Source organism: Eulemur rufifrons, chromosome 18, assembly GCF_041146395.1.
Source record: "Eulemur rufifrons isolate Redbay chromosome 18, OSU_ERuf_1, whole genome shotgun sequence".
In the NCBI taxonomy this organism is placed as follows: domain Eukaryota; kingdom Metazoa; phylum Chordata; class Mammalia; order Primates; family Lemuridae; genus Eulemur; species Eulemur rufifrons.
Window position 1 is genome coordinate 11,772,049 of NC_091000.1, and position 27,239 is coordinate 11,799,287.

General features: G+C 40.8%; 1 pseudogene; it reads right to left on the reverse strand.

The window, feature by feature from the left end:
• Positions 1-26,155, reverse strand: part of LOC138398759 (survival of motor neuron protein-like) — a 36,018-nt pseudogene extending 9,863 nt beyond the window's left edge.
• Between the last annotated feature and the right edge of the window lie 1,084 nt (positions 26,156-27,239).

Below are 27,239 nucleotides of genomic sequence, written 5' to 3' on the forward strand. Positions count from 1 at the left end.
CTATACTCTAAGGGACACTTGCCTGCTGCTACTTCAGACTATGCTCACAGCTCTAGTTTTCAGTTCTGGATATTGAGAATTTCTTGAGTACTCAGCTCTACGTTTTAGAGAACAATACTGCATAATCTCACTTGTATCTGGAATCTATAAAAAAGGGTCAAATATATTGAGATAGAGAAGAAAACCATGGATATTAGTGTGGGGGGGGAGGAAATGGGGAGATGTAGGTCCAAGGATACAAAGTAACGAATACGTAGAATGAACAACTCAAAAGATCTGATGTGCAGCATTAGGACTATAGTTAATAATAGTACATTGTATTCAGGATTTTTGCTAAATGAGTAGATCATAGCTGCTCGTGATTGTGGGAAGGGGAGGATGAGTAACTATGGGAGATGATGACTATGTTCATTTGTTCCCCTACGGTAACCATTTTACTATGTATATTTATCTTACAACATCATGTGGTAATATGATGTTAAATATACACAATACAATTTATTTATTTATTTATTTTAATAGAAGTGTCTGTCTGGGTAGCTCTGGGAAAAAATCGCCACTGCAAAACATTATGGGATCCTCCTCCACGGTCCCCACACTAAGTGAAGTAGCCACATGCAGATAGCGCTGCTCCTGTGTGCTTTTTATTATGGCTTTGAGCAATATAATGCTATAAATGTAGAGTTTAACAAACAGCTATAAAGCAAGCAGGTGTAACCATGACCCAGGTCAAGAACTAGCACAGGACAGCTGTCACCGAGCGGCGCCCCGCCACGCGCCTTTCCTGAGCGCGCTCCCCCCCCCCCCCCCCCGCAGAGGTCACTCTCCTGATTTTGAGGCAATTATTTCTTCGCTCTTTAGTTCCTCCATGTGTTCATTCTAAATAATATAGAATCGCTTCGCCTATTTATGAACTGTATATGGAACTTTAAATAAAATCATGTTTATATTCTTTTGTGATTCCTTTTCCCTTTAGCATCGGTTCATCCTGATTGCCGTGTGTAGCTGGGGTCGCTGTAGAGCAATCACTCTGTGACCATACCATGATTTATTTATTTATTCTGTTGTTGCTCTGCCACATTTCATGGCAATAACCTCCTCCAAGTCCTCTATATTTACCACTATGCTTCCTGTCCCCTGCACCCCAGAGGTGAACTTCTAGCTCTTTAAATACTTGGGACGTACCATGTGTTAGTTTTGTCTCTGGCACCCAAGAGAATCTGAAGTCGTTTATACTTTACTTGAAACTCTTGGAATGCAAAGAGTTGCTTGGTTACTAATGAATAATATTTTTAAAGTCATTTTTTTCACCTGCAATCACAGCACTCATCTCAGATAAGGCACAGAGTGAGCGGTCAGTAAATTCTTGTGGGTGATAATACTGATGCCGTCTGCTCGGTCACTTAGAAATACTGCAAAGTACAGTTTGGAGTTTAAAGCAATCTTTCTTTTCGACACTGAACTGAATAACTAAGGCTAAAAAAATCCACTTAGTTTTTTTTTATTGTGGTAAAATATACATAACAGAAAAGTTACCATTTGAACAATTTTTAGCTATATATTCACATTTTTCTGCAACCATTACCACTACCCATTTCCAGAATCTTTTCATCAACCCAGACTGGAACTTTACCCATTAAACACTAACTCCCCATTTCTCTTCTCCCTCTCCCAGCTCCTGGCAACCACTGTTCTTTCTGTCTCTATGGATTTGACAATTCTAGGTACCTCATATCCATAGAATCATACAATATTTGTCCTTTTCTGGCTGGTTTACGTCACCACTTGATGCTTTTTAACCACCAAAGAATTACGAATGGAGTGTCACAAAGAGGTAGGGAATAAAATTCAAGCCCCAGATCCACTTCCAAGACCAGTCTTGGGCATCAGCCCTTGGCTTCTCCTGGCTCCTTCCCCAGTGTGGGTCCAGGCGCCTGCGATGCTGGTTGCTGGAGAGCTGCCTGTTCCAAACCCACCAGGAAGAATGGAAAGAGAAACCCTAGAGCTGTTTAGCTGGGAGGCTGTGAGGTTTCCAGCAAACTGTTAGCTACTTTTGCCACGGTATTGTCTGGTTGAATAATCATATAGCAGTAAAGTGCTTTAAACTTTTTCTTTTCTTTAACTGTGAAATATATCAAAGATAGAGAAGAATACCTAAAATATCTGTGCAGTTAAAGACAGTCATAAAGTGAGCATCCAGGCCGGGCGCGGTGGCTCACGCCTGTAATCCTAGCACTCTGGGAGGCCGAGGCGGGTGGATTGCTCAAGGTCAGGAGTTCGAGACCAGCCTGAGCAAGAGCGAGACCTTGTCTCTACTAAAAATAGAAAGAAATTATATGGACAACTAAAATATATATATAGAAAAAATTAGCCGGGCATGGTGGCGCATGCCTGTAGTCCCAGCTATTCGGGAGGCTGAGGCAGTAGGATCGCTTGAGCCCAGGAGTTTGAGGTTGCTGTGAGCTAGGCTGACGCCATGGCACTCACTCTAGCCCGGGCAACAAAGTGAGACTCTGTCACAAAAAAAAAAAAATTAAAAAAATTAAAAAAAATAAAAAATTAAAAAAATTAAAAAAAATAAATAAAAAAAAAAGTGAGCATCCACATGCCAACAAGAATCAAGAAATAGAACATGGCCCACTCCCTCAAAAGCCCCTCTCCCACCCCTCCCCTAGCGATAATAACCATTCATCTTGACTTTTATAGGAATCATTTCCTTGCTATTCTTTGCAGTTTTACCATCTATCAATGCAGTTTTGACTGTTTTTGAATTTTATATTAGTAGAATTTTATTGTATGTATTATTTTGTGAACTTTTTTTAAAATTGCGGTAAAATACGTGTAAGTTACCATCTCAACCATTTAAAAAGGTACAGTTCAGTGACATTAAGGACAATCCCATTATTATACTATCATCACCACCAGCCACCCACAGAACTCTTCGTCTTGCAAAACTGTCCCCATTACACAACTCCCCTTTCCCCTCCCCCAGCCCCAGTAACCATTGTACTTTCTGTCTCTATGAATTTGACTATTTCTAGGTAAAGCAAATTAGTGGGATCACAGCATTTGTTCTTCTGTGACTGGCTTATTTCAATTAGCGTAATGTCCTTAAAGGTCAACTGTGTTGTAGCATGTGCCAGAATTTCATTTCTTTTTAAGGAAGAATAATATTGCATTGTATATATATACCACATTTTCTTTATCCATTCATCCTTTGATTGATACTTGCATTGCTTCATCCTTTTGGCTACGAACATGAATGTACAACTACCTCTTCAAATCTCTGCTTTCAATGCTTTTGGATATATACCCAGAAATGGAATTGCTGGATCATACAGGAGTTCTTTTTTTAACTTTTTGAGGAACTGCCATGTTTTCCATAGTGGCTGCACCATTTTACATTCCCATTAGCAGGGCACAAGGGTTCCAATCTCTGCTCATTCTTGCTAACATTTTTTATTATGTTTGTTTGTTTGTTTGTTTGTTTATAATAGCCATCGTAATGAATGTGAAGTTTATCTCACTGTGGTTTTGATTTGCATTTTATTAATGACTAATGATGTTGAGCATCTTTTCATGTGCTTATTGGCCATTTGTATAACTTCTTTGGAGAAGTATGTATTCAAAATATTTTTTAATTGAGTTGTTTTTTGTTGTTGAGTTCTTTATATATTCTGGATCTTAGCCCCTTATCAGATATATGATTTGCAAATAATTCTCCATGCCTGTGCCACATAGTGAGACACCATCTCTACAAAAAAATTTTAAAAATTAGCTGGACGTGGTGATGCGTGCCTTGTAGTACTCAGGAGGCTAAGCGGGGAGGATCACTTGAGCCCAGGAGATCAAGGATATAGGGAGCTATGATGGCACCACTGAAGGAGACTGGGGGAATGACGACCCTATCATTGCAGTTGATTCCTGGGCTGCAGCTGATTCCTGGGCTGCAGCTGTTACTCCTTTCCCTGGTCTGTATTCACCTCATCTTCAGCCATTACCACCGCAGGTCTTGGTGGCTTACCTGGTGGTGTGAACCAAACCTTCATTCCTGAGGGTCTGAGCCCTTGATAATCACACTCTTCTAAGGCTGAGCTTGTTGTGTGTTTCCATTCACAATTGCAACAGGGCTAGGGAATACTGGGCTGCACCCAAGTGAATCACACGGGTTCCATACATATTCCTCCACTGCAGGAGAAGGCCCCTTTGTAAGTTACCACTGAGGCTCCTACAGCTAACCTGTAATAATTTGTCAAGGGCCCCAGTTTCTCATTATCCATCTTCAGGGCATCAACACACTTTAGCTGTAATCAGGGGACTCTACAGTCTTTGTAGACATGGCTTCTCACCCCCTACACCCCCATATCTTTTGAATGCCTGCATCTCTGCCATAGCCCCTTCACTGGGACACTTTTTCCTGTCATTACTGGTGAAATCTTTAGTAATGAAGCCCTCACTTGGTGCCAGGGACTATTCATGCCATCTGCCAGCCAGGATAGGTGTTGTCTTTGCCCACTGGGCAGTGCAGGAAGCAGCCTCAAATCCTCATTTATCATCTATTTTCTTGAATTATTTCGGGTACTCCTTGTGTTAGTCCATGTTCTCCAAGAAGCAGATACCAAGACAGAGTTAGACATGAAAGAATTTATTAGGGGAAATGTCTGTAAGGGAAAATGGAAAGGCAGCCAAGGGACTAGGAGGAGGCGTCACACCACAATGCTGGGGAGAGAGGGAAGGAAGGTTGGGGGGAGAATCTTAAGCTGCAATGCAGTTCTAAGAAAGTTCCCTAAGGCTAATGGGTAGTCCTGGAGCCAGAGCCATTTGTCAGAGGAGTTCCATGTCTCCCAGAAACAGGCCTCCCTCAGAGTCCTGGCTGTCCTCAGTCATCAGCTGGGAGCATCCTGTGGGAGACGTGTCCTCCACATGAACATGGAAATGGAGATCAGGTCACAGCCCCTGGGGCCATCAGCCATTAGTGCCCCCTGAAATCAGAGATCTCAAAGGTGCATCTTCACAGTCACCGCAATAGACACCTCAGAGATGGACTTCTCAGGTGCATACTATAAAACAACCATTTTTATGTATTAAGTAAAAGACCAGCTTGAAAACATCTCTGGGGAATCAGGAGCTATAAAGTCACATTAACAAAAAAATTTGAACTTCTAAAAATGAAAAACTTTCGTTGCTCAGATATAGTTCCACAGCAGGTAGAAAAAGCTAAAGAGAAAATTAGTGAGCTGGATGTTGGTCAACAGAAATTATCTAGAATGCAGTACAGAAGACAAAAACTACAGAAAAGAGGTTAAAAAACATAGAAGATAGAATAAGAAGGTCTAATGTACATTCAATAAGAGTCCTAAAAACAGAAGAAAAACGAGTGAGTAAAAGACAATATTTGAAATGATAATAACTGATAAAAGAGACAAATCCACAAATTTAAGAAGCTCATGAAATCCTAAGTAGGAAAAAAGTCTACATCTGGATACATCAAGTGAAACTAAAACAAACAGGGAGGAGGCAAGTAAAGACATTTTCAGACAAAGAAAACAAAGAGTTTAGCACCAGCAGGACCTCACTAAAGAGAATTCTAAAGGATATGCTTTAAAAAAGGAAAATGATTCCACATGGAGGGCCAGAAAAGATGAAGGAAAGAAGAACACAGGAAGCTATACATGTGTGGATAAATCTAACGAACACTGACCGTATAAAACAAAAATAATGATGTATTTGGGGATTCAAAAATAAACACTAGAAATGTAATTAGTTTAATCTCTAGGGGGAAGAGAAATTTGGCACTACTGTATCTGTCAAAATTACAAATGTACATACCCTTTGATTTAGCAATTCCACCAAGAATTTTAGGAATTTATTTGAAGGTTACATATTTCTTATTGTAATTACTCTTCACAATTGTTTTGATTGCAAGTAAGGATATTTCAGATATGTGTGTACTTACTGGAACTAACAGAATTGTGTAAATCTTCCAAATTCTTTGATCTTTTCTGCTTCTATCTATGTTTACACTCACTGGATTTATAACTAATTCTCTTTCTAAATGCTTTGCAATTGAATCACAATTTAAATGCATTAAGAAGATCATGTTATTTAGAAACTCCATGATAAATTATTTTATGAAGTAACATCTTTTTCTACTATAAACAAAATAACCTCAAATTTATCTTTTTTCAATTGCAGACAATACTCATGTTCAAGTGGACTGCATTTCAAAATCTTCAAAGCTACTTATTTGAACTCAGAATAAATTTTCCCTAAAAATGGTTTTATTAATGATTATACACTAGAAATTAAAAAAATAATAATGATTATATTCACAGATAATCTTAAGAAAGTCAATTTAACCCACATGAGTTGAATGGCCCATACTTATGATGAAAAATAGTAAAAAGCAACATTTATTTTTTCTAGAAAATAAAAAATGGATGAGAACAGGAATGAATCTTTTTCTTCAATGTCAATGCCTCAGGAGAAGTGGATAAAAGCACTGTAGACACACAAGTCAATGAGAAGACAAAAAGAGTCTTTTGTAGAACTCTGGACCCTTTTTAAGTTCTTCAGAAGTTCACAGGAAAATCATAAAATTTATGAATTCCTTTTTTCTTCAAAAAAATGTCTAACAGCATAACACTTTTGCTTTAAAGTCATGATTAGTGTCATTGCTGGTGCACAAATGAAACTCGAGAGAGGAGAAGGGGAAACATCCTTTCTAAGGGAGTCAGGCAGGAGTCGAGAGGGGAAAGGAGGATGGGAAGGGTTTAAGAGAAGATGAGCCCCAATAAAGCAATTGCATGAGATTAAATAAACCGAATTGTAACTGGCAAAACACACAGGAAAAGTAGATGGAGATAGGTCTTTCCCCTGGGTACGAATCACACTGCCCCGCCCTCATGTGAGATCAATAAAGGTTTATTGAACAGAATGGAACTGAACTGAACCAGATGTGGGATGCCCCTGAGAAAATCGCTTGGGGGTAGATGTTAGTTACCCACATTGACCGCAGGGTGGCAGCATCATCTCGGGACCCTCAATCCCAGGTAAAACCCGGATGGGCAGGAGGCGAAGTCCATCTACCAACAGGGGATTTTTCTGTAGATGTTCATTAGTCAAGTGTTCATAATTTGGGAAGAACTTGTATGGTTTTTCTCAAATCAGGTGAAGTACAGCTGAAGTAATCTTATTAATGGAATTTTGGCTCCAAACTCCCCATATATTTTAACCTGAAAGTCATTATTCTTCAAAAATTGCCCCCAAAATCTACATTTCTACATTTTCAACATTAGCGTCAAGCTAAAAACACCTGCAATGGGTAACATAGCAATAGTTTTGATGAACAACATTCAGAAAGAACTATTGCTACAAGATGTTGCCTTTTTAATGGTAGCTGTGAAGTGACCTATTTCCCCAAAATACAATTATTCCAAGCTTTATTATTTCAGGCTTATTCATACATGAATATTCCTCTGGGTATCACTAAAATAAAAATCAAATCAAACAGATTAAAAACTATATTTAGTTGTCCCCAAAGAAACCCTTTTTTAAAAAAAAATTTTCTCTGCCCCATGCTAAAGAGTGATACCAAAATAGTTTGAAAGTTTAAAGCAAGTAATTAGAGAGTAAAACAAAACGTTCTTAGGATGTATTGATGAAGATTAGGGTAAAGTCTTAAGAAGGCAGGAACTATAACAGAAACATGCCCTGTTTTGTTTGTTTGTTGTTTCTCCTTTATCTGAGCACTGATTGCTACATCCCTTGCTCTGCACTGTCAGGACCACATTTCATGAATTCTGCTTTCTCCATGTGCACACTGGAGAGTCAGGCCCTCCTCTCCTACGCTTCACAGCTAACAAAATGTCTACAGGCACAGTTCTGTTTATCTCCAGGATGTAGCGAACTCCAGCATCAGACTCCTCATCCAGATCTCCCCTTCTCCACCAACACTCTGTTCTCTGTCTACTGAACATCTGCAGTGGCAGCTCTGTGGGTGTGGGAGCCCCCAGGAACAAAATTAAAGTGAGACTCCATTTCATTTCCATGATTGCTAAGGATTTTCACACAAGAATTCTAACAATTTATGTAAGGGTCCTTAGCCCACTGGAAATGCATTTGATTGCCATGGACTTGAGTCTTGCACTCTTGACACTTTCCAAGGAGTGGCATTGGGCATTGACCATTAGAAACAGTGGGTGCAGAGCCAGGGTAATCTTGAACTTTTAGAAATAGGCCTAAGAAGAATGAAGGATGCATGCACCCAAATGATTATCCTCAGCTCTATGGATTAATCTGGATAAGATGTGATGAGGATCCATGGAGTTAAAAATAGCACTTATAAAAAGTATCAGAGTTCTCCTTTGTTTCATTTACCATGTGGGTTCTACTTTGAAAGGAAGTCTTGCCATCTGTAGAAGACTGTGGAAATATATTTACAGAATATAAATGATTGTTGTTTGCAGAATCCACAATCTACACTGATTCTGAAATGGTCTCATACGGTAGCAGTGTAAAGTGTACTGGGTGATTCTGTAGAAGCCAGAATTTTAAAAAAATATCCTCTTAAGCTAAAAAAGAAGTATATTTAACAGATCATGGAAAATCATGAGTGCCAATGGAAGTAATTTTGGGCTTTATTTGTTAAATTAGGCAACAAAGTGCTGCTAAGATATTTCAAGAGGGAAATAATATTATTTGTGTTTTGGGAAAACAATTCCTTGAAAAATGGAAATCTGAAACCAAAGGTAGGAAAAATAATTAGGAAGCAATTGCAAAATATTAGGCAGGAGATGATGAGTCCCAGATTTGTGTAGGGCCTGGGAATAGGGAAAGAGTAAAAAGTAAGGGAAACTTTGTGGAAAATGAGTTAAAGGGCTTGGGGGCAAGGGGTGATGAGAAGAGAATAATTAACAGTGCTTGAGTGATTTCATAGCTTGGGTCACTAAGGCAATAATAAAGTCATTAATGGAGGGAGAAGAAACAGGAAGAAAAAGTATGAATGAAAAGACAATGAGTTTGGTTGGGGGGCATATTAGCAAGGTATCATGATGACGTCTAACAGGCATTAGGAAAGTTTGTACAGATCCAAGGTGGAGTGAAACTAGAGCTATAGATTTGGGATTCTTTGGCCTAAAGGTGGCAGTTGGAGCCATGAAAGGGGTAATCACCTTATGAAGAAACAGAAAGAAAGAGGAGAGTGCTGAGAAAGAGCCTGTCTGGACACAGGTCCGCACTTGTAGTCCCAGCTACTCAGGGTGCAGAGGTGGGAGGATTGCTTGAGCACAAGAGCTCAAGGCCAGCCTGGGTAACATAGTAAGACCTCGGCTCTTAAAAAACAAAAATAAAAAGAACCTGGGGAACATTTACATTCTGAGGCAGAGAAAGTGGCAAAAGGACCAGTGAGACTGAGGAGTATCTAGAGAGACAGGAGAATCAGAAAGGTTCAAGGGCAGAGAATCCAATGTTGGAGGGTTTCAAGCATACGGCTTGAGATTGGGCGGTGTGTTTGTTTCTAGGGCTGCCATAACATAGTACCAAAACATTAGTACCACAGACTAGGTAGTTAAAAAAAGAGAAATTTAATTTCTCTCAATTCTGGAGGCTAGAAGTCCAAGATCAAGGTGTTGGCAGAGTTGGTTTCTCCTGAGGGTCTCTCTCCTTGGCTTGCGGATGGCTGTCTTCTCCCTGTGTGTGTGCTTGTCCTAATCTCTTCTTACAAGGACATCAACCCTATGGGATTAGGGTCTACCCATATGACCTCATTTGATGTTAATTACCTCTTAAAGGCCCTGAATTCAAATACAGTCACATTCTGAGGTACTGGAGGTTAGGACTTCAACATAGAATTTGGACGAGGGGTATACAATTCAGACCATAACAGGCTGTAAGATCTGGAAGTCCCTCACTGTTCAGCTAAGTGATGTGCATTATGTTTACAACAGCTAACCTTTCCTGGGCACATACTGTGCGCCGGGCCAAGCAGTGAGCACTTCACATGCATTAACTCTTTTAATACAATAGCCCTATGAAGCAGGAGCTATTATAATCAGCACCTCTTCTTCCAGAGGAGGACACAGAGGCACTGAGCGATATCTTGCCCGAAGTCACAAAGGTAGTAAGTGGCAGAGCCCATGACATAAGCTCAGCCTCTACACAGTGAATCCCGGTCTGCGATTTCCTGGTTCGCTATCAACAGCAGAGACAGGAGCAGTACAGATGTTGCCGAGTACTGAGTGGAACAGAAGCTTTTCACCCCCAGCCGCCACCGCCTATAGTGACACTCTCTCCGGGGTGTAAGGTGAATTCTGGCAGGTAGATGTGGCAGCTTGAGGAGAAAGGAAAAGAAACAATAACTTATAGGTGGCTAAAATGCCTTTGATTAAAGAAGCAAAGAAAGTAACTCTATTATGACTTAAAATATGTACATTTATTTAAATTGTCCTTCTTACCTCTGGGGTGGTAATCCCAGAAATTACTGTAAAATGCAATGAGAAAATATTCAACATTGCATTTATATGCTTAAAAAAAAGATTTTTTTTTTTTTGACTTGCAGTATGTAAAAGCATCTTTTAAATTCTGGATTTTCTATTGATTTTGGCTATATTGGTTTTTAACCAAAGATGACTTTGTGAGCTCTTTTGACTCCAGGTTAGACTTTGACATGAGAAGACAGATGAGAAAGAAATACATACAATACACACACACAGAGATGCATGTGTGCGCGCACACACTCACACACACTCAAACGTGTACACAGAAATAAAAAAAGTGAGAGGAAGAGAAATAAAAATAAGGTTACTAAAATTAAAATTCAAACAGAACCATCTAGCGAGGGTTTCTCAGAGGAGCGTGGTGGCCTGTCATTTGTATCTAGGAGAGAGGTATTCCCAAGACAATGGCACAAAAGCTGGGAAATAGCTCTAGAAATGTCTCAATCGTCCCTTCTTAGCTCCCTCTCCAGAGTAGATCTGGAGCAAGAAGCCACAAGAGCCTGAATGAAACCGCCTGAGGGTGAGAGGAGGCTGTTCGGTAAAAACTGAGAGGTGAGCAGCCCCTTCAGCTACAGCCACCATTGAATGCCTCGTCCCTCACTGCGTGGTACCCTCAGCACCCCGACCCCTGCAGGATTTGGAGGTGAACATTGTCCTTCCCTCCCTCTGCTTGGAATCATTCTTTGCTCAGTCCCGGCCCTTCCGGTTGGGAGCGTCTGATTGGCTGAGTCCAGTTCAGTAGCACATTGGGGGCATCTGATTGGCTGAGCTAAGTTCACATCCTGCCTGTATTCCCTTTTGGTTCCCCTAGGGGGAGGCATTCCCTGCCTTCCATCAAGGCTCTTAAGCCAGAAAAAGGGTTGAGATGTTAGGGAAAAAAGAAGTTGATTATAATTTTTAAATATTTATTGTCAGAGAGACTGAAAAGTTTGAAGTCACAAGATTTCTAAATTATAAACTTAAAAGGTTTCAATTTATTCAGTGAGGTCGAAATATTTAAAAACATTTTTTTTTTTTTTTTTTTTTGCCAAGATAATACGAATTACCTGTTGGGGTAAGGAGATGAACAGAGGAGGATGGCTCAGAGAGGCAAGATTGTTATAGGGCAGAGGTGGAGAAGGAGGGGAAAGGAAAGTGAACTAAGCCTGACTGGGTGGTACCCTATGTCGTCATTTCAATGCCGACTGCAATTCTGTGAGGTGGGTGCTTTTGTTCCGATGTAACATGTAAGAAAACCGAAGCTCAAAGTACAGTGACTGTTAGGGTCACCCGGCTGGTATGTAGTGTAGCCAGGAATCCAGCAAAGATCTTTCTGACCCAAAAGTCCAGGCTTTTTCCCTAGGCTGCTATAGTTTCCTCTGGTGCTCCTAAGAAAAGTTGTTGGGCACATGTATACAAAAACAAATACAACCAGAAAGGGAATGAGAAAAAGGAATGCAAACACACACATTTATATGTGTCTCCAAATTATGCATGTGGATATTATAATCTCCGTGTCATTGAAAGAAAAAGAAGTAAGAAGGGAGGAAATTCAGCAGATTCTGAGGTAATAAACTCTCTAGCTGCATCTTTTCATGCAGCAGGGGTGGATTCAGTATCATCCCTTGTTACGACTGGTGTATTCTTCACAGTTTTTCAACAGCTCTTTATACCTGCACTTGCATGGTCCCGGTTCTGAGCACGTACGGAGACCCATCAGCAGAGGAGCTACTTATTCTCAGTGAAGCCAGACAAAGACATTTACACCCAGGAATCCTTGAATGGAGCCAAAATCTTGGTCAGCAGGTGGGAGGCTGCCTCACCCCTTTGTAGAGGTAGTCTTCCAGCTTGCACCTTGGACTTTTCAAAAGAGGCCAAGAATGCTCTCTGCGAAAAGGAAAAGACCCTGTTGTATCTCTACCACATCTCTTGTCAACACTTTTTGTTTTTGTTGCATTGAGTAACCAGAGCAAAACACACATGTGAACTTTGTAGCTGTTTCATTCGAAAACCAAAGACTGGCCAGATTGTTTAGAAGCTAACAGTGATCAGATAGCTATGACTTTTAACTGTGTGTTTGCAGACGCACTGGTATATTGCCTTGTGTATACCGGCATACAAAATCATTTTAGTACAGATGTTTCTGCAGTTCAGTATAAATCAATACTAGTGTTGTGATACAATTGTCTGCCTTCACTGAGTTAAATAGAAATCCACCAAGAGGTTTAGCTAATATGTGGCTCTAGTGTATATATTTATGTCAAGAACAACTCAATATGCGATTTCTCTGGGCATTAAGCCCAAATTAGTTTTATGTTGGTCAATCTCTCACATTTATTTTTAAGTGGAGGCTTTATAAATTATTATTCTGTTATCCATGATATAGACTTTGATGGGTCTATATATGAGAATGAAAAAGCATGAAACTGTGCAACTTAAAACCACAATGGCAGAAGAATGGACTTTCCATGCCAGTTGTAATATAAGAGCCAAAATAGTCAGGAGAATTTTCTGGCCTTTATGGCAGGTCAGAGTCCATCTGTTTCATCTGCTATTTGGCTGCCTGAACAGTTGGACTTTATTTCCTCTACATCCCACTGAACTTTTAAGAACAAACAAAAAACTTTTATCTAAGGATTGTGCACAGATGTGTCACATTACACATTTAAATAGGCATTTATATACACCTCACTTTTATATCTGAAATAATTTAGTGAATTTGGTCCTTGGAATCATATTTTCTGAACATTTAACCCAGGAATCTCATCAGTTCACCTAATGTACTACACAATGTCTTACACAAAGCAGTCATTCAAGAATACTGGATTTTTGAAAGACATTGTTAGTCCAAATAAATTGGAAAAGCAAGCAAAATTATTTAGAATCAGCACTATTAGAAGATTTTTGTGTGTTTTTAAAATTTTAATTACTGTACTCTTATTTGTATCAAAAATATTATTGCATGAGTTTTGATTGTATGACACAATAAAGGTTATTGTTACTAAGTACACTCTGTTTCAGAATAGTCCAGATGACATATATTTCTTGGCATTCACAGATTACCAGCCAATGTTGCATGAATTGAGTTAAATCAAATTCCTAACAAGTTGGAATCACAGATTTGGAAGAAGTCTCAAGACAGCAGATGGGCCGGGCGCGGTGGCTCACGCCTGTAATCCTAGCACTCTGGGAGGCCAAGGTGGGCGGATTGTTTGAGCTCAGGAGTTCGAGATCAGCCTGAGCAAGAGCGAGACCCCATCTCTACTAAAAAAAAATAGAAAGAAATTATATGGACAGCTAAAATATATATATAGAAAAAATTAGCCGGGCATGGTGGTGCATGCCTGTAGTCCCAACTACTCGGGAGGCTGAGACAGGAGGATCCCTTGAGCTCAGGAGTTTGAGGTTGCTGTGAGCTAGGCTGATGCCACGGCACTCACTCTAGCCTGGGCAACAAAGTGAGACCGTGTCTCAAAAAAAAAAAAAAAAAAAAAAGACAGCAGATGATACAGACTCCTTTCCTGCTAGTAGGCCAACCTACCTGCTGTAAAAAGCAATGATTGTCTTTGCACATTTAAAGATATCTCCATAAAAGGAGATTTCACAAAATCACTCAATTTCTTGTTCCAGGAAGATATTTGATCTTACAGAAAAGAGGTTGTCTTAGGTCTACCTAAGCTATTTTTCTGTTAGTCAACTCTTTACTTTGGAATAATTTTGTATTTCTAGAAAAGCTGTAGGACGGACCATTCACATACATACATCCTCCTAGTTTTATAATAAAATCTTGCAAAACCATGGTGTGTTTGTCAAAGTAAGAAATTAACATTGGCACATTACTGTTCAATTCTAGACTTTATTTAAATTTCATCAATGTTCTTTTCTGTTCCTGGATCCAATCTAGGTACCATTTACTCATTATATCTCCTTAGTCTACTCTGGTCTGTGACAGTTTCTTAGGTTTTTCTTGTCTTTCATGACTTTTTTTTTAACGGAATGTCCCTCATTCTGTGTTTCTCTAATGTCTTTCATGGTGTGGGATTTGGGGGGAAGCCTGAATCGGGATGGAATGCGCTTCTCATCATTTCTTGTCATATCTTATCAGGGAACACGCTATCAACATGACTTATCACTAGTAATATTAACCTTGATCACTTAGTTAAGATAGTGTCTGTCAGGTTTCTCCACTGTAAAGTTACTATTTTTTCCTACTCTATTTTGTAAAAATGTGTCACAAACTCCAGTCCATACTCAAGTGGGAGAGGGTGAGGTTTCATTTCCTGGAGAGAGAAGTATCTATGTGTATTATTTGGAATTCTGTAAGGAAGAGTTGTTCCCTTCTGAGTAATTATTTATATATTTATTTACTCAACCATTTATATAATATATCTGAGTTTTGTATTTTTTAATTTTATTTTGGGCCGGGCGTTTTGGCTCACACCTGTAATCCTAGCACTCTGGGAGGCTGAGGTGGGAGGATTGCTTGAGATAATGAGTTCGAGACCAGCCTGAGCAAGAGTTAGACCCCCATCTCTGCCAAAAAGAAAAAAAAAAACAGCCGGGTGTTGTGGCTCACGCCTGTAGTCCCAGCTACTCAGGAGGCTGAGGCGGGAGGATTGCTGGAGCCCAGGGGCTGGAGGTTGCTGTGAGCTACAGTGACACCACTGCACTCTACTCAGGGTGACAGAGTGAGACTCTGTCTCAACAACAACAACAGCAACAACAAAACACAGAAAAACAGCACCCCTCCTCACAACTCCCCATCCCTTTGTAAAACATAAATAAATAAATATCTTTTTAAAAAATTTTATTTTGAGTTTTAATCCAATTCTACGTATTTATTTTGTTCCTCAAAATTATGCCAGCTTTGACCATTATAGACTTTTTAAAGATGGCTCCTGTGTCCCTTTGATGTATCCGCATCCTTTTGTTCTTTGGGCACTTCCTTATTTTGTGGCACTACAAGATACTCCAGGCTCATCTGGTATTTTCCCTGCTCTATCCCTAGAATAAATCATTTCTCCAAAGATCCCTGTTCCTTCTATTAAAGAATGGTATTTGCAACCACAATCTGAGTGCTGGATATACTCCTTACTACTGGAGAGTCATTGTGCCTAGGTCCTGTAAGGAGACAAGCTAGGAAATAGCTGTGTCTGTGCTAACCCAAGCACACATGCACATCTCTAATTCTCTATTTATCCTCTATGTATCAATCTATCTATCTGTATTAAACTAAGCATGAGCTCATACTGATGTCTCCAACCTACTCCAGTACCATAGGGTTCATTCTAGACATCTCCCTTGCTTATTTGTAACTTCTTTCTTTGACAGTGAGAAATATGACTCAGGTCCACCTAAACTTTTGCCAATACTAATCACTCACTTTTGAATGGAGACAGAAAGTGAAGAGGCAGTTGTCCTCATTGACCGCTACTCTGCTGCAATATGGCTAAGAACACAGGGACTGAAGTCAGCCCTTTGGGTTTGCGTCCCAGCTTTGTCACTTAACAGCTGTATGACCTTGGCAAAGAGGTGAAATGATCTGCGTCTCAGTGTCATCACCTCTTAAAAAAGAGTCATAATAATTCATACCCCATAGAATTGACAGGAAGATTAAAGCAGTTTATACAAGTAAAGCGTTTAGAGTAGTGCCTGGCACATGGTAAGTGCTCAATAATTAACTTTAAAAAAAAAAAAGCCTATAACAGATTTATTTGAGAAAAGTATCCATAGCCAATAGGGACCTGATGACTTTAAATTTTAAGAGTGTTTATAAATATGATTCATAAATCAATATGATACACAAAGAAAAATCATTTCAGTATGGAAAATCTTCATCAGCTTAATGTTTACACTGAATGAATCAATGCATTCCTCCATGGGAAACCCTTTAACCATAACTTCTCCAAATTACACACCGTTCCTTTAAGTGTGTCATCACGGGATCTACTTCTAATCCCTTTTATCATTATTATTGTTTTCAATTGGACTTATTTCCTTTTTGCTTAGAAATTTGATTTTTTTCTTTTACTTTAAGTCTGATCTTCCTTCAAGTCTGACGTTTTTTATTTTATCATGAAGCATTCCATCATTTTAATATTTCCAGTGAGAAAGCACACAGAACTATTAGTATGCAACCTTGGCATTTTAGGAATATTTTAAATCCTTGTGGTGACAGTTTCTTTAAAAATGTAAAAATATCTGAAATAGCCTTGACAAAGATACAAAAGATATGTTCTGAATCTATGATTCATACATACCTCATTTGAGCAATATAGCTGCTCAAAAGTTCATGGCTTTAAAGTTCATGGCTATTGGCCCATAATTAAATAAGGTCTTGTGTGGTTAGGCAAAATCAAAGTATTGCAGAACTGAAGAGAATAATGTTCAGAGTCAATCAGGGCAATATTTACAAAGCTCACTTAAAGGAGTAACGTGGGACTCACTCAAGAGAAGCTCAGGATTATTGTTAAACACACAGATTCCCTCCCTTCCCCTGAAGAGTCTGGTGTAATTAACTTGAGCCTGTGAATCAGAATTTTAAACAAGAGTTCCAGGTGATGCTGATCAGGCAAATTCAGAAAAACCCATTTAATCCAAGATCCTGATTTTAATAAGGAAGCTGAGGCAGAAGAAGGACAGTGCACCCATCCAATATTCATTAAGCACCTACTTTTATAGCACCCTGTGGAAGTACGATGGGCATATATCAAAAGATTCTGGACAATGCATTGCTCTGCATTGCTGGTGGAGTTGTAAATGGGTTCAATCTTTCAGGCAGACAGTGAGCAATACATGTCAAAATGTTAAATGTGCTTATCCTTTGATCCAGTAATTCCAGGTGAAAACAGTATATCTTAAATTGTCATTCAGACCGCTTGAATCAGAAGCACCTGAGCTTCCAGTTGAGACTACAGATTGCCAATGTCTCAGACCAGCTGAATCAGACTCTCTGGAGTGGGACCTGGCATTCTACATTTTTAACAAGCTTACCAAGAAATTCTTACATTCACTAATGTTTAAGAAATGCTGCCCTAAGGAACGTGGAGAGTCAGAGCCCCAGCAGAGTGTCTTAATCTGTTTTCTGCTGCTATAACAGAATGCCACAAACTCCATAATTTGTAATGAACAGAAATTTCTTTGGCTCATAGTTCTAGAGGCTAAGAAGTTCAAGATCGAGGGGCTGCATCTGGCGAGGGCCTTCTTGCTGCATGGCCACATGGTGGAAGGCATCACATAGTGAGAGAGGAAGCACACACATGAGACAGACAGGAAAAGGGGCCCAAACTCCCAAGATAACTATCCCACTCCAGTGATAATAGCATTAATCCATTCAGGAGAGCAGAGTCCTCATGACCTAATCACTTCGTAAAGTTCCCACCTCTTACTACCATCCACGTGAGTTTTAGAGAGGACATTCAAACCATAGCACAGGGGAAGGAGGGCTCCCACACAGAGGGACAGCAGGCATGGGTACTAGAACCCCAGAGGGACATGAAAAGTGTCTGCATGGAGGAGAGTAAGACAAGTAGCATGAAGACAGCAGCCCCTTAGAGGAGTGGCCCAGCGTGGGGTGTCGGACCCCAGAAAATGAGAGGATCATCCACGTGGGGGCAAGGTGCCGTGCTATGGGTGCTGGCCCTGAGTGGAATGAGGAGTGGTGTGGCCTGCAGCAGGGGAGCCCACAGAGGGCAGGAGGGCATCAGCCGGGTGTGGGGTGTGGAGGCCTGAGGGGGCGAGATGGGCATCCCCTTGGGGAAGGGGCAGTGGCAGCCTTAGGAGATTGGCTACATTCCGGGTGTCATTTAAATGCAAAAGTATATTAAGGATAAGGAGAGTCAGGTTCCTCACTGTTGGAGAAGGAAATTACAAAAATAGAAAGGAAACAGAACTAGAATGAGTGGTGTGGTGTTGAATTTGAATGGAAGACATTGGTGTGAACTCATGGTTTCGATAGGTAGATACCTAGATAGACACGATAGACACATAAACGTGTCTAAACTCTGTTTGCTAAGAGTGTGACACCCCAATAGCAATGAGTTCACCCACATGCCCAGATCTTAGTTCCTAAACACCTTTCCCCACTAAGAGGAACTGGGGTCCTTGGAGAAATGTCTGATTCCAGCTCTGGGACAGGGAGATCAGGAGAGGGGCCTGGAGCATCGGAGAGCTGTCTTGTTCTCTCTGCCCTGTGAAGACACAGGGAGGAGTAGCCATCCACAAGCCAGGAAGAGGCCTTCACCGGAGCTGAATCTCCTGGCACTTTGATGTTGGACTTCCCAGACTCCAAAACTATGAGAAAATAAGTTTCTGTTGTTTAAGCCACCAGGTCTATGGTATTTTGTTATGGCACTCCAAACCAAGACAAGTCCCTAATGATTAAAAATAATAATAATAATGATAATGATAACGGCAGGAAGGGATAGGAAAAGTCTTTCGTCATGTACAAATGCTGGCTCGTAAATGAAGAGAAACCCTCACCATTCTGGAGCCCTGAGTGTTATCGTTCACTCAAGCCTGGACCTGCAGTGGGCGCCAAATTCAGTGAGTGAAAGATGCGTTGAGGAAAAGGATATTCATACAGTCTCAAAGTATCACTCCACAGACAGTTATTAATTACAAAGGGAAAATACACCTTTAAAATGGTATGTGATACACCTGTCAGGTGCCACTTTGAGTGATCAAATTTAGCATCACCAATGATGAGACAAAACTGACATCATGTGCTTTCAGATGTGATGAAGAGAGAAGTGTACCACCTCACCATGAAGTTTTCTTGACAAGAATTTTAATCTGAATCTAATCATGAAGACATAATCTAAAAAACCAGATTGTAGTATATTTTTCAGGACTACTGACCTAGACTGTGTGTCACTGTCGTGAAAGATTTTTGTAAAAGGAGGGAGGCTGGGAGCAGTGGCTCATGCCTGTAATCTCAGCACTTTGGGAGGCAGAGAAGGGAGGATCATTTGAGGCCAGTAGTTCAAGACCAGCCTGAGCAATATATCAAGACCCCATCTCTACAAAAAATTTAAAAATTAGCCGGGTGCGGTGACCCATGCCTATAGTCTCAGCTGCTTGGGAAGCAGAGAGGTGGGAGGATCACTTGAGCCCAGGAGCTTAAGGCTGCAGTGAGCTGTGATCATGCCACTGAACCCCAGCCTCGGCAACAGAGTGAGACCCTGTTTCAAAAATAAAAAATAAAAATAAAATAAAATAAATAAAAGGAGGAGGATGTTCAAGATTAAAAGAAACTAAAGAGACATGACAACCAAGTACAATGTGAAATCCTTCATTGGATCCTGTTTTAAATAGAAAAACAAACAACATATAGCTACAGAGGTGGTCTTAAGGCAACTGAGGAAATTTGAATATGGGCTGTATATTAGATAATATTTATTGTATCAATTTTCATTTCTTAGGTTGATAATATTATAGTTATGTAGGAGAGTGTCCTTATTTTCAGTATTGAAGTGTTTAGGAGTCAAGCATCAAATGTCTATAATCTATTTTCAAATGGTTGAGTAAAAAAACCTATATCTCTATAGACAGAGAAATAAAAGCAGTGTGGCAAAATGATAATTTCTCCCAGTGAATCTGAAACACAGACACATAGGTACTCATTTTATTATGCTTTCAATTTTTCCATAGTTTTCACATTTTTCAAAAGAAAAAGAGTCTCTCTCAGATATATCTCAAGAAATACATGAGTCAGATTTCTTATTTTTAAAATATCAAAATAACAGTATTACACCAACAAAATTACTGATCTTTAAAGACATAAAAACAGCACAATATATAGGAATAGCCAAGTACTGAATCAATATTATAATACAATCTAGCAGGGACTTTGCTCTAATTCACATTTTAGTCTCCAGAACTCTGTTCATAATAAAGGCTCGGTGAATGTGGAGTGAGGAATTTGTTGTATTTTGGGATTGGATGGTTTGGGTAACTCCTAGAGAAGGTGATTTGGATGCTTTATGCAGGAAGAGGTGGGGTGAGCCGAAAGGTGTGAGCTACAAAAGCTGGTATGCACAGTGCAGTTCAGGGGGGCCTGGCCCCACTTGGCCCTACCCGCCCCCCGATGTAGGGTGTCAGTGGAACAGCGTTCGAGTTGTTTTAAAATTGAGATTGTTTAATAACAAGATAGAGTCTTTGCTGTGTAAGATTATTGTGCAGAATTTTTGGTTTTAAAAAGTTCTGGTATAGGATAACAACTTGAAGGATATAGCTTAGTTTTATAGATTTATTGTAACTGGATCTTATTTGTGTGTGTGTATATATATATATCCCAAAACCTGTAAGTAAATAAACAAGGGAACTCTGTCTGTTTTTGAAAGAATAACCTTTAGTGCAACATTTGCATTTACGCTAAATGTGTTAATCATAAGTAAAATTTTTATCTATTCATTAAAGCATGTTTGCCAGGTGTTGGGATAGGTGTTGGGTGTTCTTCACATTTCAAGATAAAACCCTAGTATTTCTGTGGGTGTGTTTGTGTGTGTGTGTGAGAGAGACAGAAATGTAGCATACATACGGAGAAGTGTATAAAACAGGAACGTACACTTTAACAAACAAAGAGCAAACAGCTCAAGAAATAGAGCATTATAAGAATCACCCCTGGCATGTTCCTCTCAATTTCAAAATCATCCCTTCCTTTAGAGGTAGGCACTATCTTGACCTTTATTCTAATTATTTCCTTGTTTTTCTTTATGCTTTTAACCTTTATATATGCATCCCTAACCAAGATGGTTTGGTGTTACCTGTTTTTATAAACTTTATATGAATGAAATCATAGTATACAAATTCTTTTGTTTCTTGCTCTGTTTACCCAGCATTATGATTTTGTTTTGTTGTTCTCCAGCTTCCAACACTATGTTTTTAAAGATTTACGCAAGGGGTCTGTGTAGCTCTAGTTCAGTCTCTTTTCTTTGCTATATTGTATTCCACAGTTTAAATAGACCACAACCTAATTATCTATGACATTCTTTATTGGACATTCGCAAACTTCTGTTTTTGGCCGCTGTCAATCAAACTGCCATAAATATTCTCATACATGTGTCTGATGAATATCTGTGTGAGCTTCTCTAGGGATAAACCCAGGAGTTGAATTGCTAGATCATAGGATATGAATATCTTCGATTTTCCTAGATAAGTCCAAGTGGTGTTTGTACCAGTTTGCACTCCTCACCAGTGCTGGTGAGAATCCTGTTGTTCCACATTCTTGCCAACACTTGATACAGGTCCATTATAAACCTTTTTAATTTTTGCCCTTCTAGAGACTACGTATGGGTATCCCATTGAAGTTTTCATTTGCATTTTACTGGTTACTAATGATGTTGGGCACCTTTCCATATATTTATTGGCAAAATATATTTCTTTGAACATGTTTTATTACATAGACCTTTTTGTTTCCCTGTTAAATTTGACAATTCCAAAATCGGACAAATTTGGGAGATTATATTGTAGCTGAATTTCTTAAAGCCAAATTCACAGCATTAAGTCAACATCAGGGAACCAAATAACTGAGGGGGAGAGAGGATGAAGCAGAGACAGAGAGACAAACTGATAAACTATAAGTAAAAACAAAAGATTTAATGGAGAACTTAGAGGGACAGGAAAAAGATAAATTGTTTAAAAGATTATATCTTTTAAAGAAGGCATTTTTCACAGACTATAAAGATTAAACAGAAAACAATCCAAATTAAAGATGGTAAAAGGAAAATAGAGCCCCATATTATTTCATTATATAAGAAAGAATGTAAATGACTTCACCCTGAAAATCTATCTCACAGAGAATGTGAGAAGTGCCCTCTGAGAACCTCATACATGCAAACATGGTATTTCAGCTTCTGTTTCTTTTCATTAATAAGGCAGAGATTTTAAATGTTCACTATGTTTTTAGCAAGCACAGAATTTGCTCAATGTGGGGTCTCCTATCTGCGGTGAATAAGGTGAAACCTAGTTTGTTTGATGTTGCTTATTATTGAACTGGAAGGATTGTTTTTGCCCAAGGTGTTGGTAGAATAATTAACTGGAGGGGAAGTGATTATGGTAATCGAGGATTCTGGTTTGGCCCAGTACTGTGAATTTTTAAAGATCACATGCCTTTCTTCTTAAGGACTGTCTAGACAATAAAATTTAGGAATTGCGGATTAGGGTTACCTATTCACCATAATTAGAGATGTTATTTATTTTAACCAGTTCAGTTGCAAAGACAACCCCCCACCCCCAAAAAAGGCCACTGCTTTGATTCAGCAGAAAGAATGTTCTCTTTATTTAGAATTTGCAGTTTATATAATCCCTGATCTCCTTGAGGAAACAAGGGGTATTAAAATGTTGAAAACCAGTTCATCTTGTCCTACACAGAGTTGATTCACTAGCATAACAATAAAGGTTATAACAATAATTCATTCAGAGATGGTTTACACACTAGCAACTAATTCTACACACATCACTGAAAATGGAGACCACATTTTACAAAGAAATAAACAAAACCATATCAGATTATTGAACAGTTATAGGCAAAAAAAAAAAAAAAAAGAAAAAAAAAATAGGAGTATAGATAGGTTGCTTAATTCCATTCAACTTGCATTGACATTTCTTTTCCAGGATTCAGTCCTGAATCCTCAGCTCTCTCCAACCATGTATGTGTAGTCCTGACCTTTTGTTTGAGCTTTAGCCCTGACCTTTAACTTTCCACTGGGTATCTCTAATTTCTAAAATCCAACCCCATATCAGATCCCCCTTTGGACTTCCTCATTTTTTCAAGCTCTTTGAGTCTCTTTCAACAGCCTAAAATCTTGGAATCATCCCAGATTCCTCCTTCTAGTCTATTCACCTCTCTCTCTCCTTAATCTAATCAGCAGCAAATTCTTGGCAAATCATTTCTTTTCATCCTCCATTGCCTTATTTCTAATCCAGACCTTATCTGTCTCATACATACACTATCATGACAGCCTCCCAACTAGATGGCTCCAGCCAGTCTTGGGCTCTTTCACGCCAGCTTCATCTTTGAACTTTGCACACCCGTTTCTTTCCTCAAACATGCTCTGCCAGGCCTGTCTATTTCAGCATCACGTCTGTGCTCATCTCTCCCCATCCCTTTTCCTTAATGATCAGTTACCATATGTATACTTCTTTGATGGGACCTCCCTGACAGTGCCCATCTTTTATAAAAACTTCCTTCCTTTACTATCTGTGTTCTTCCTTTGACATGAAGGCAGTGTATATAGAGGACTGTGTTCACACTTGATGATGGGCCCCCTCTTAAGAAGTGGATTGTAACTCCACTGAAGTTAGCCACCAAGTGTCTTTCGGTACCTTGTTGTTTTTTGTTTTTTTTTTTTTGCTTAATATATCATGGAGATCTTTCCCTATCAGCACATATATTTTATGTTTACCTAATGTTTTTATTAATAAAACGCCTGCTCACTATGGGTAATCCATAATTCATTTAATCAGTCCCTTACTGATGGCCACTGGTGGTTTTTCCAGTTTTGTTATTAACATACAGCTACAGTGAACATCCTTGCATATCTTTTTTTTTTTGAAAAGTTTTATTGGAAAACCTTTAATTGCATCCTTGCATATCTTGAGGAAATTTAATAGTCATAGGTAAAATCATCCCATTGGGATTGCTGAATTAAAGGTGTGTTTGTGCATATATATATATTTTTATTTATTTTTGAGACAGGGTCTAGCTCTGTTGCCTGGGTGAGAGTGTAATGGTGACATCATAGCTGACTACACGTTCAAACTTGCTGGGCTTAAGTGATACTCCCGCCTCTCAAGTAGCTGAGACTACAGGTGCTCACCACCACGCCTGGCTAATTTTTAGATTTTTTGTAGACACAAGGTGTTGATATGTTGCTCAGGGTGGTCTCAAACTCCTGGCCTTAAGTGATCTTCTTGCCTCAGTCTCCCAAGTAGCTGGAACTACAGGCATGCCTGGCTGTGTATTTTCAATTTGGATATAACAAAATTATCTTTTGAAATAATTTTCACAGTCTACTCCCACTTTCGATGTCACTAATTTTCCTGCCACCTAGGATTTGGACATTGACAGTGGGAGCTTTGTTTACGGGGGCTCATCCCCACAGACTGTTAGGACTGGAGAAAATGTAAAGCCAGGAGAAAAGAAAAGAAAATTTAGAGGGCTAGAGAATAGACTCTTTGGTGGCTAGTACGTGGTTTCATAGGCTAGGGTAATCTGGCATCCTGGACAGCACCGTCTTTCTTTGCCAAGATCAACCAGAGCCCAGATCAAATCTAAATGTAACCATCTCTAAAATGGGGATAATCTTTATGTTTATTTTCTTTTTAGAGATATGAATGTACATGAAATTTCATTGTCTTGACCATTAGGAATTCTCTGAAAGGATGTTACTATGTAAACTGCATGAACTCAGAACAGCAGAGTTCAAACTTGATCAAAACAAAAAAAGCTGTGGAGCAGCAACCTCTTTCTGTCATTTTAACTGCTTTTGTATAACCAAATGTTTCCAGTGCCAATCAGTGGGAAAGAAGAGGAGAGCTTCTCTCTTAATTGTTTTAGAGTGTTGTTTGTCTATTTAGAGTTTCTTTTTGAAGTCTGAAGATTTATGGAACAATAAATGCCATTTAATGCTGTATGCTATTTTGGATTTTTCATTGGTTTTAGAATTTAGGTAAAAATACTTAGCTTAAATCTTGTCAAGTTTGAAATTACACTGAGAAGTACTGTACAGTTCATCCCAGTGAAACAAATTATGGCCACAGCAAAGCGTGCTATTTTGTTTTTTTAAATAATAGGACGTAGGCATTTTAGTATAATAAATGTCTTCAAATTGTTTGGGTGGGGGGGAGCTAGGAAGCAAGGTTTAAGAATGGTTTGGTTTGGCTCCTGAATGATATTATTAATGTACCACAATGCAAATTTTGGCCGTGCAAGTGGGCCAACTTACAGCAGTCCAAAACAAAGCACATTTACTCAGAAGTGTGAGAGATCCCATCTTTTGCACAGTATTCAAAAATCCAACCTTGTTTCATTCCCCTGGGAGCTGGAGAAGCTTGACTTGTGCCAACACCTCCTGATTAATGGAGTGGGGCAGAACACAGATCCGGAGGTGGGGGCTTCTCTTCACTGAGCGCGCAGCCTAGCTTCCAGAAGCCTGGGTGTAAAAGAGGAAGACCTAGAAAGACAACCAAAGTCAGCGAATTTGTCGAGTGCCTTCCTTCCCCACCTCCAGCCAATTCTGGTTGCTCCTTCCCAGGTGCTCCTAGTTCTCCAGAGTTTCTGACGGTTTAAAGTTTCCGTTCTCCGCCCAAATTGCTCCAAGTGCAAATGCGACCCCTTTTTCATCTTATAGGACCCTTGCCTCAGAAGGCAGGTCCAGTCCCCTCCGTGAAGTTGTTCCAAGCCTGAGCGTCTGCCCTTACTCTTCAGTCCCACCTTCCTCCACCTTCGAGGTTGCCCGCCGATGCCCGACGGTCTGGGGATCGGAACCTCGTACCCATCTCCCCGGGGCAGCTGCTACCCAAACCGCGCAGCGCCAGCTCCGCACAGCAGTGAATCGCCATTCACTCGACTCCCGCGCGGGGCTCAAAATCCGGGAGGGGAGGCGGAGGTTGTCCCAAAGCCTCCGGAACCCCTGCCCATCGCCGAGGCCTGCACCAGGTGGGGAGTCATTGCACATTAGCGGGCAGGGTGAAGCGAATTCACACCAAGAGGTGAATGACTGAGCTCCGGGGCCTTCCTCGGATGTTGGTATTTTAAAAGAAACTGCTTAGTAACCCGGAAGAATATGAACGGGGGACGGTGGTGTAGACCTGGTTGGGGTGAGGGTGGGGGCTGGGAGGCTCCCTGTCAGGCTGAGGGGCTGGCGACTCCGAATGCTGTGTCTAGGCCCTGCCAGTCCTGCTGCCCCAGCATTGTTCTACCCGGAGCCCGACGTCCGGCCCTCCTCAGTGGGGAGCAGCACGTAGTAGTTGCTGAATAAATAAATGCTTGTGGAATGAGAGAAGATCCGCGTCCGCTCCCGGACGGATCCGGGCCTAGGAAAATCTGGCCTCCGGCCCGCCGCGTGGGCTCCCTCCAGCGTGGCCGCCCACACCTTCTCGGCCACGGCGGGGCTCCGGGTGGGGCACTTCCCGGCGGGCGGCTGGACGGAAGGGACTGGATGTCGGCCGCGTCCACGTCCAACCGCCCTCACCCCAGCAGGGGAGGCCAGGGCAGAGCGCCCTCTGTGGCCGCCGGGACCCCTGCTGGAGCGCCCGACGCGCCTGGGGAGGCTCGGTGACTCCGCGCCCCAGGCCCGCGCGTGGCGGGGGGTGGCCCAATCGCCTCTCAGGGCCAGGCCGGACTCTCCCCCGCGGGCTCCTGGGGCCGGCGAGTTGCGGCGCTCTCGGACCGCGGGAACCGCCTTCGCTTTCCGCCGCGCGGCCCGCGGTCTCCGCTGAGGTCACCGAAGGCCAGGCGCCCTGCAGAGGCCCCGCGGGCGACGCCGCCCTGGACACGCCACGGACACGCTTCCAGCGCTTTCGGTGCTTTTCACACTTTCCCACTGCTCCAAACCACCCCCGGGGTTCCGAAGGGGCTCTGCGCGCGGCGTGGGGGAGCCTTTGTGCCCTCCCTGTTTGTTGGGACTTTTTCTTCCGAGGAGAGCTTCCCCCACCCCTTTCCTCTCGAAAGTCTTGTGGTTTCCCTAGAAGACGGAAAGAGCTAGAGAGGGTTGCGGAGACTTCTTTTTTGCCATCTTTCACGTCCAAACACCAAAAACC